This window comes from Lupinus angustifolius, chromosome LG15, assembly GCF_001865875.1.
Source record: "Lupinus angustifolius cultivar Tanjil chromosome LG15, LupAngTanjil_v1.0, whole genome shotgun sequence".
Lineage (NCBI taxonomy): Eukaryota > Viridiplantae > Streptophyta > Magnoliopsida > Fabales > Fabaceae > Lupinus > Lupinus angustifolius.
The window spans coordinates 7,831,398-7,842,734 of record NC_032023.1 but is presented as its reverse complement, the minus strand read 5'-3'; positions in this window follow the sequence as shown (position 1 = coordinate 7,842,734).

Below are 11,337 nucleotides of genomic sequence, written 5' to 3'. Positions count from 1 at the left end.
TCACCTAAGAGATTGAGTTGTATCTTCATATTGCTTAGAGTTCTAGATAAGGAAAGAACAGAGGTTCTTGGCTGGGGCTACGCCGAAAAAACGTTTTCTTTATCGGTAGGAAGGGAGTCAAACCATAGAATAAGGTTCTTTATTTTCTTGTGAATGTCTAAGTTGTTGTAATTGGATGATGTGCATGTAAAAAAATTGATTCAATTATAGTGAAGAAAATCACCCAAATCAGTGGGGAGGCCTGGATGTAGTTTGCGGTGGACAAGCAAACGAACCAGGATAAAAATCGTGTTGCAGGATTTTTCTTCCTCTTTCTCTCTTTATTGCATTTAATCGGTTAATTTGTAAAGTAGAATTAATTGCTATATTCTGTATATTTGCTATACTGTTAATACTCTGATAAAATTGTAAGCTCTGTGTATTCATTTCATTATCGGTTAATTGTCGTGCAAGTAATCGAATCTGCCTAAGCTTACTGTTTCTGTTTTAATCGATTAAATCAAATCCGTTAATCGATTATCCACATTCTTATAATCGATTAAATAGGGGTGATTCAGCATTAAGTGTTGAGTTTCGAAAAGTGGATATTCTAACCGCTACACCTATTCAACCCCCCCCCTTCTAGGTGTATTGTAACCACTGATACCTAACATATATATATTGTGTTGGACTCTTGGATTTTCTTCTTTTTGATGAAGTCAAAAGGGGGAGAAAAAGTTGGGAGAGTGTATTTTCTGGTTAAAACATTTCAGGCACATAATTCCAAATCAAAGGGGAGCATAAAAAATAGGGTGAGCATACACAAGACAAATAAAGAATATCACAAAGTATGCTACTCTCAGAAAACTATACTGTCAAGAAGATATTGGTTTGTCATAATAAAAAAGGGGGAGATTATGAAGAAGATCTGGCTCCTGACCTTGGCAAAGTTATGATGAAGACACCAACATCACATAAAAAAAGGAAGAATACTTATGATGACAATGAAGACAAAGCTTCAAGAAATTAGAATCTAAGTCTTTAGCTACTTCTATCCTTATACTCTATTCTATACACTTAGTAGTAATGCTCAAAAGTATTTTAAAAGAAAATTGATAAACACAAGTATAAATGAAAACAGTTTTCAAAATACTGTGTAACAGGTTACTAGATCTAAGTAACATGTTACTGTAACTAAGTAACATGTTACCAGAACTAAGTAACAGGTTACATGAGTGAGAAATGAGTTATCCAACAAAAATTGATCAGGGTAATCGGTTACACCTTTTGATTAATCGACTACTACCTATGAAAATCAATTACATAGTTGGAAAACTTGTTGGATAATCGATTACACCTTTTCATATTCAAATCACACAACTTTCAACCCAAACGAAATGATTTTATTCCAAACAAATCCTACCTTTTCGTAGAGGTATTCTGGTTGATTGGAAACTCTATATAAAGGCTTTGAAACTCATTTCATACATAACTAAACTCATATTGAAATCACTTACTCAAACTACAATTTTCTGAAATACTTGTTCTACACTTGGTGCAACTTGTTCATAACTTTCAGAACTTGTTTTGAAAAGTTGCCTGAAGTGTTATTGCTAGTTATTCAAACCTTATGAGCATTAGTACTAAAGTATACATTGAGTTATTGGATTGCAAGAGTTTATAACTTCAAAATATTGTAAAGGCAATCCATTATCATTGATAAATATTTTCTTCATTCAAAGTATTGAATTACTTTCTTTCACAAGGGTGTGATAAGAAAGGGGATAAAGTCACTTGGAAAGGGTGTTTTCCAAAGAAGTGATATAGGTGTTAGAGAGTGATTAAGGTACAAGGGAATCTCGGGGTGAGAAATTGTAATTACTACTCTTAATATCTAGTGAAGAAATCTCTTGTGCTGCAAGATTATTGGACGTAGCATTCGGTGGACAAGAAGGTGAAGCAGTATAAAAATATATGTGTACTATATTCTCCTTTATCTCCTTACATTTACTTGATTATTTCTGCATATCATTTTCCGTTGCTATTAACTCTTGAATTGTGCAGAAAAATCAGTCATAGTGTTAAACAACCAATTCACCCCCTAGTTGCCATCTCAGTCCTGCACAAGGTAATTGGAAAACTACAACACAATTTCCAAAAGTACAATCTTCTCCTATTGATCTCACTCTTATAACAAATACAGGAAAAATTATTTGCTAACCTTAATAAATTTCAACATGATCAAATCACAATTAATAAAAATGTTTCAAATATGATAAATGATTTGAATCATAGGATAGAAAACATGACCATCTTTAGAAAAATATTAGAAACACAAATTCCCCAACAAGCTCGCAACTTTAATAAACAAACATGGATGTTTCCAATACAGCCAAAGAAAAATCCAAATAATTAATATTGTAAGGCTATCCGATTAAGGAGTGGGGAAGAACTAAAGGATGTTCCTCGAACTAAGAATGATATAAAAGTGGAAGAGAAACATACTGAGAACAATTCCCTGAAGGGGAAAAAATTCTGAAAATGTGTCTAAGTATGTAACTCCACCACCATATGTACCACCAATTCCTATCTCTAGAGATTTTTAAAGGCAAAGTTAGAAAAGAAATGTGTGAAATTTTTAAATATCCTTAAGAAATTATTTATTGAACTATTCTTCACTGAGGCATTGTAGAACATGCCTGCGTACATGAAATTTCTTCAAGATATTATATCTAAAAAGAAAAGACTGGATAATTATGAAACAATTGCCCTAACTGGGGAGTGTAGTGCTTTAATTCAAAATAAATTGCCTCCTAAATTAAAAGATCCTGATAGTTTCCTTATCCCGTGTTTAATTGGTAACACTAATTTTGATTGTACTTTATGTGACTTGGGGCAACTGTGAGTCTCATGCCCTTATCCGTGTATAAAAGATTGGACGTGGGTGAACTAAAACCCACTAGTATATCACTTCAATTAGCGGATAGGTCAAATAAATTTCCTATAGGCATCTTGGAAAACGTTTCTATCAAAGTTGGGAAAATTTTCATTCCAACAGATTTTGTAATACTAGAGATGGAAGATGCACAAATTTCAATCATACTAGGTAGACTATTTTTGGCTACCTCTGGTGCTATAATTGATGTTAAAAATGGAAAATTTTACCTAAGCATAGGGGATGAAAAGGTTGAACTTGATATTGCTAAATGTATTAAACAACCTTCTCGGGAGTTTTCTTTTTCTTTTTCTTCTTGTTTAGATTTTTGCATTGGGGACAATTTAAATTTCTAAGCTTGAGAGGGGTTTGCATTTAGATAGTTCATTCATGTAATGCTTATCATATAGATTTTAATTTTTTTAGGTTGAATGTTCATATTATCATGCATTGGCATAAGTTCCACATCTCATCTATCTCATACTTAGTTCTATGTGATGTCAGACTGCTTTAAATGAAAAAAATGCATGAATGGTGATTGTTTATCTGTGACCCCATTGGAAAAAAACTTGTAATAGAATAATAATATGAAAGACATTATATTTGGAAATTGTGAATGAAATTTGATTTAATAAAAGTCATTGCTTCATAACTATTACTAAATGTACCAAATGTGAGAAACTTGGGTCAAAGACAATAAGGGTTTTGATTTAAATTGACAAACACAATAAGAGTTCTAATTTAAATTGACAACTGCATAAAAAACTTTTTTTCTTTCATGAGTGCATAACTTTTTATGATTGTAATTCTAGAACTTGATTTGTGATAGTTTCAAGATTGAAGGCTGTTTGTATGCATTAAAATGATAGAGACAATTAAGACTGTTTCTTTCGATCTTCAACAGCTTGCTATAAACATTGAAACCCCATTAGTTGTTTGCTTTTGCGCCTAAACTTTAATTATTTTTCTTAGCTACTCACATGAGGGTTTGGGGTAATTTGTGATGTTTGGTTAAAGTAATGAGAAAGGTAAAAAGACCATGTGTAGTGAAAGAAACCATAAAAGTGGGAAAAAGAAAACAAATTCATCATTTCTTGTTTAGAAAAATAATAAGAATGAATCAAAAAAATGAAGAAAAAATAACACAAAGTATACTGAAAGAGAAAGAACTAAAAAATATGTTGTAAAGATAAGGGTTTATCGAAAAAGGATCATATGATAAAGTACAGACGATTAAGAGAATCTCAATGCTTCAATCAGATGTCTAAAAAGTTTAAGTATTCGGGGAACAATTGTAAGTCTTTTTTGAATTATGCTTTCTTTATTTATCCCACTATAAATCATTCACCTTGTCCCCATTACAACCACTTGAAGACCTCTTGATTTTTGCATGCATTCAAATATAGTCAGTGGCGATTTGGTCTATAATCAAGTTTATGGTATTTTTATTTCATGAATTTTTTGAGCGAAACGCTATGACCTTTTAACACATGCAAGTGATGATAGAAGAGTGGCCCTAATTCATGCAGTTGTTATGACTCAAAGACTTACCTTGAATTAAAAAAAATTATGATTGCCTTGTAATGTTTGGATTGTTTCAAAATATCATGAGATTGCTAGTTATATTGGTCATGTTTTCTATATTGTCATTCATACATGATTATGAAAGTCAGACATAATACTTGCTTGAGGACAAGCAAGAAATAAACTTGAGGGGATTTGATGAGTGTGAAATTATGCTACACTTGCATTGTGATAGGGAAAATCGCAAGTGCACGATTATGTCGTCAAGTAATAAAATATCGATCCCACGAGGACTGGAAAACTCCTTTAATTATAACAATTAATTTATCCTTAACTCAAATAGGAATTAAAAGTGAATTTAGAACAATTGAACAACTGACAAGAATAATTATGAAAATAGTAAAAAGGGATTGAAATCTAATTTAGGAAGAGTTCCCAGGATAAGGGTTACCGCCTTTACACTTGCAAATCCTTGTTTTGCTCATTTTAATGAACTTTAAGTTGTGAGGATGAATTGCTCTTTGATATGTTTCATCATCTCTCAAGCTTCGTCATGTGTACTCAATTGAAGTCGCGCCTACTCTCATGGTACGGTTATCAATCAAATCTTTTACTTGGATCTTTCTATCCAATTGTTTCGTAGCAACCCAAGGTGAATTCCATAAACCCCCGAGAATCCTAATACTACTCTTGTGAATTTGGATTCTAGTTTGAATAACTGAATGGTCAGATAGTTGGGTTCACCTCTCGGTCTTTCCCCAATGTATCTAAGAGGTGTAATTTGTTGGCTAGACAACTCACACGAATAAAACTTAGTTTAATGATTCAAATCACAAAACTCAATGAAATAGAAGTAAGAACAAGTATTTATTGAATGTAAAAGGGCATAGCCTCAATCCTAGAAACAAAGGGAATTACTCACTCATGATGGAGAAGAGAATACCAAAATCTAAGTTAGAGAATTGTAATGTAAAGTGTAAAATGTTTTCATCCTTGAGGGTGAACCATCATTTATCATAATTATAAAATATTGGGCTAAGCCCAAAAAACAAATCTAAAAAATAAGAATATAATATATATAATATATATATATATGACTTATTTTAGTCCTTCAATTGGTCTTCGCATAGTCTCAACATTGAATTTCATCTTACTGCACACAATCTCTACTCTTTTTGACTTTAATCCATCCAAACTGCACAACATAGCCGAAAACACCCGCTCAACCCGAACAAAGAGAAATAAAAGCTAAAAAGAATCACAAATTCTTAATTATGTCTTAAAATGCAAGTTAAATGCAATACAAATATAGCATAATTTCACACTAATCAAATCCCCTCAAGCTTATCTCTTGCTTGTCCTCAAGCATGTATTATGTCTAACTTTCACAATCATGTATGAATGATGATATAGAAACAATGACCCAAAATAACAATAAATCTCATGTTAGTTTTGAAACAATCCAGACATCAAGACAAGACAATCCTAAACAAATTTAATTAAAGCTAAGTCCTTGAGTCATAACAACTGCATGAATTAGGGTCATTTTTCTTTTATCACTCTCATGTATTTAAAGGTCATAGTGTTTGACTCAAAAAATTTCATGAAAGTAAATTAACATAGGCTTGATTATAGACCAAATCCCCACTGACTGTATTTGAATGTATGCAAAAATCAAGAGGTCTTTAAATGGTTGTAATGGGGCCAAGGTGAATGATTTAAGGTGGGATAGTCAAAGAAAAAGTAATTCAAATGGCTTACAAATGTTTCCCAAAATAATAAAACCTTTTAGACATCTGATTAAAGCATTGAGATTTTCTTAATATGTTTTACTTTATCATATGATATTTTTGAATAACCTTTCTCCTTACAACACACTTTTTATCAGTCCCTTCTCTTTTAGTATACTTTGTATTTCTTCTAAAAGAGAAGAGATGTAATTTATTTATTTATTTTCTTCTTCACCTTTTTATGGATTCTTTCATCACACATGACCTTTTTACCTTTCTCATTGCTTCAACCAAACATCATAAATTAACCCAAACCCTCATTTGAGTAGCTATGAAAAATCATTAAAGTCCAGGCTCAAAAGTGGGAAACTAATGATTTTCAATGTATATAGCAAGCGGTTGAAGGTCAAAAGAAAAAGTCCTAATTGCCTCTCATTTTAATGCATACAGATAGACTTCAATCTTGAAACAGTCACAAATCATGTTCTAGAATGTACAATCATACAAAATTATGCACCCATGAAAGAAAAAAAAAGTGTTTTATGCAATTTTTAATTCAAATCAGAACCCTTATTGTGTTTGACCCACGTTTCTCACATTTGGTACATTTAACAGAAGTTATGAAACAAAGACCTTTATTTAACCAAATTTAATTCACAATTGTCAAATCTAATGTCTTTCATGTTATTATTCTATCAATATTTTTTCTTCAATGGGGGTCATAGATAAACAATCATCATTCATGCATACTTTTTCATTTAAAGTATATAGACAACAAATAGAACAAATCAAGGGATAGATGATATATGAAACATATGATAATGCATGATAATATGAATATTCCACCTAAATTTTTTAAAAGCTATATGGTATACATGACATCAATGAACAATCTGGATGCAAAACCCCTTCAAACTTAGAAATTTACATTGTCCCCAATGTAAAAGTCTAAACAATAAGAGAAAGAAAAAGAAAATTCACGGGTTAGGTAGGAAGTGTCCTTAACTCATGTGTCAATTATAAGAGGTTGGCTTCATTGGGTATAGTGGAAGTACCTGCAAAAGAAAAGAAAAAGGTCTCAAATGGCCCATATGTCCGAGATGGACTAGGTGTAAATATCCTATTTGAATGAGACAACTAATAGTCATTTCCTTGTTAGCACTTTTCCATGTAATTTTTTTAGAGTTTATGATTTTTTGTGTGGCTGACACTATATACATTCCTTTACAAACGATGCGAACTCAGAGAGGCACTAAATCTAACACTAAAGTTAATGAATTAAAAAATGTACCTCCCGCATGGGTTGCCTCCCACGAAGCACTCGTTTAATGTCATTAGCTTAACGGTTGATCCCTGCGCATCATACATGATCCCATGAACTCATACCTGATGGTGGATTGAGTGTTTTTACTGGTCGTTTTAGGTGATTTCCCTTTCTTCCATTTATCAGATTTAGGTGTGATCCTCAAGCTCTTCTCATGCAGGTTGTAGGAGAGTGTTGAGCTTGCATTTATATAATGACTACCTTCAGCCACTTCCTCATTAAAATTTGAAGTGTCACCTTCCAGCATGCTTTTCTCCAAGAGATTCTCATATTTCACTTTAGGAACTTCCTCTTTCCGTACTTGGTTCAACATATCAACCCTACAACATGAGTCCTCAAGAGAAGGTTATTTAATAGATTTAGTAATATCCAATTCAACCTTTTCATCCCCTATGCTTAGGGAACCTTTTCCATTTTTAACATCAATTATAGCACCAAAGGTAGCCAAAAATGGTCTACCGAGTATGATTGGAATTTGTGCATCTTCTTCAATCTCTAGTATTACGAAATCTGTTGGAATGAAAATTTTCCCAACTTTGATAGGAACATCCTCCAAGATGCCTTTAGGAAATTTGACTGACCTATTCGCTAATTGAAGTGATATAGTAGTGGGTTTTAGTTCACCCACGTCCATTTTTTTACATACGGATAAGGGCATGAGGCTCACACTTGCCCCTAAGTCATATAAAGCACGGTCAAAATTAGTATTACCAATTAAGCAAGGGATAGAGAAACTATCAGGATCTTTTAGTTTTGGAGGTAATTTATTTTGAATTAAAGCACTACACCCCTTAGTTAAAGCAATTGTTTCATAATTCTCTAGTCTTCTCTTTTTAGATAGAATATCCTTAATAAATTTCATGTACGCGTGCATCTCTTGTAGTGCCTTAGTGAATGGCAATTCAATATATAATTTCTTAAGGATATCTAAGAATTTCCCATATTTCTTTTCTAACTTTGCCTTCGAAAATCTCTAGGGAAAAGGAATTGGTGGCACATATGGTGGTGGAGCTACATACTTTGACACATTTTCAGAATTTTGTTCCTCTTCAAGGAGTTGTGTCTCAGTATGTTTCTCTTTCACTTGTGTATCATTATGAGTTTGAAATACATTATTGAGTTCCTTCCCACTCCTTAATCGAACAGCCTTACAATGTTCATTATTTGGATCTTTCTCTAGTTGTCCTAGAAAAATCCATATTTGCCTATTAAAGTTGCTAGCTTGTTAGGCAATTTGTGTTTCTAACATTTTTCCATGGATGGTGAGGTTTTCTATCTTAGAATTCAAATCATTTAACATATTTGCAGCATTTTTAATAATCGTGATTTGATCCTCTTGAAATTTATTAAGGTTATCACATAATTCTTCTGACCTGCCATTATTATTATAAGAGTGGGATCAATATGAGAAGATCGTACATGTGGAAACCATGTTGGAGGTTTCCTATTACCTTGCTCATCTTGGTGTTGATGATTTAGAGTGTTGTTACTCCTCTAGGAAAGGTTGGTATTGTTCTGTCTGTATGGTGGGTTGAATTGTTGCTCGCTCCTCTCCTTGAAGTCATAGTAGTTGCACGATTCAGGTTGTTCATTGGCCCAAGCTCCATGTACAGGTTCGGTGAATTGTTTGCATTTATACCATTCATGCCCTTTTGCTTCACACCCCTCACATGTTGCAGTAGACCCAATAGTATTAACATGGTATTTTTCAAGCTTTCCAAACCTTTGAGAAAGGTTCTCCAGCATGGAAATTACCTTCTCCATATGATTTCCTGAATATTATGCACCAGAGTGTCTTATTGGATGGTGTCTTCTCTCATTCGCCCATTGGTGATGATTGGAAACATCAATTCCTTTGCACATAAAGGCACCACCTACTGAAGAGTCCAACAATTGTTGTGATGGAAAGTCTAGCCCACTATAGTTAGCTCATTTAATCTTTCCTATACTTCAACAATTGACTCCTCATCCTTTTGTCAAAGTTTTGGATGAGGTGCCTGTAGTGCACAATTTTGGAAGGAGGAACATATTTGTTGAGAAAATCCTCCTCCAAAGTTCGTCATGTTACTTGAATTTCATAATTTCGATTCCTTAGCCACGTCTTAGCTCTGTCTCTAAGGGAATATGGAAACATGTAGAGACGAATGGCATCTTCAGAAGCCCCACGAATCCTTACTATCTCACAAAATTCCAAGAACTGATCAATATGGGCATTTGGATCTTCATGAGCTCCTCCTCCAATTTGGCTTTGCATCACCATTTGGATCAAAGCAGATGGCAAAGAAAAGTTATCTGCCTCAATAGCTGGGCGGATTACTCCAAGACGTGAACTACGAGAATTAGGGGTTGGGTAGTCGTGAAGTGGTTTTTCATCGTGTTCAACCATTGTTTGTACACGTGCATGTCTATCTCTTGCTCTTTCTTTTTGTTGTCTTCTTCTACGAAAAGTCCATTCTGGCTTTGAGTAGTAATTTGAACTTTGCATAAACCAAATGGGCAACCTACAGAGGTACCAAGAAAAAGGAAAACGCGTAAAACACTAGAGTAAAGTAATGAATTAATTGAGAATTAAAGAAATTTTGACGCAGTTTCCCGCCAACGGCGCCAAAAACTTGATAGGGCAAATCGCAAGTGCACGATTATATCGTCAAGTAATAAAATATCGATTCCACGAGGAATGGAAAACTTCTTTAATTATAACAACTAATTTATCCTTAACTCAAATAGGAATTAAAAGTGAATTTAGAACAATTGAACAATTGACAAGAATAACTATGAAAATAGTAAAAAATGATTGAAATCTAATTTTGGAAGATTTCCCAGGATAAGGGTTACCACCTTTACACTCAAAAATCCTTGTTCTGCTCCTTTTCATGAACTTTAAGTTGTGAGGGTGAATTACTCTTTGATATGTGTCAGTCTCTCTCGAGCTCCGACATGTGTACTCAATTGAAGTGGCACCAACTCGCGTGGTACAGTTATCAATCAAATATTTTACTTGAATATTTCTATCCAATCGCTTCATAGCAACCCAAAGTGAATTCTAGAAACTCCCGAGAATCCTAATACTACTCTCATGAAATAGGATTCTAGTTTGATTAACTGAATGGTCAGATAGTTGAGTTCACCTCTCGGTCCTTCCCCAATGTATCTAAGAGGTGTAATTTGTTGGCTAGACATCTCACACAAATAAAACTGAATTTAATGATTCAAATCACAACATCCAATGATATAGAAGTAAGAACAAGTATTTATTGAATGTAAAAGGGCATAGCCTCAATCCTAGAAACAAAGGGAATTACTCACTCATGATGGAGAAGAGAATACCAAAATCTAAGTTAGAGAATTGTAATGTAAAGTGTAAAGTGTTTTCATCCTTGACGGAGAACCCTCATTTATCCTAATTACAAAATATTGGGCTAAGCCCAACAAACAAATCTATAAAATAAGAATATAATATAACATACATGACTTATTTGGGCCCTTCAATTGGTCTTCGCATAGCCTCAACACTAAATTCCATCTTCTTGCATCCAATCTCTACTCATTTTGGCTTTAATCTATCCAAACTGTACAACATAGCCAAAAACACCCACTCAACCCAAACAAAGAGAAATAAAAGCTAAAAACAATCCTAGAGTCCTAATTATGTCCTAAAATGCAAGTTAAATACAATGCAAATGTAACATAATTTCACACTCATAAAATTGCATTTAACTTGCATTTTAGGACATAATTAGAACTTTAGGATTGTTTTTAGCTTTTATTTCTCTTTGTTTGGGTTGAGCGGGTGTTTTTTGCTATGTTGTGCAGGTTGGAATGATTGAAGCCAAAAAGTGTAGATA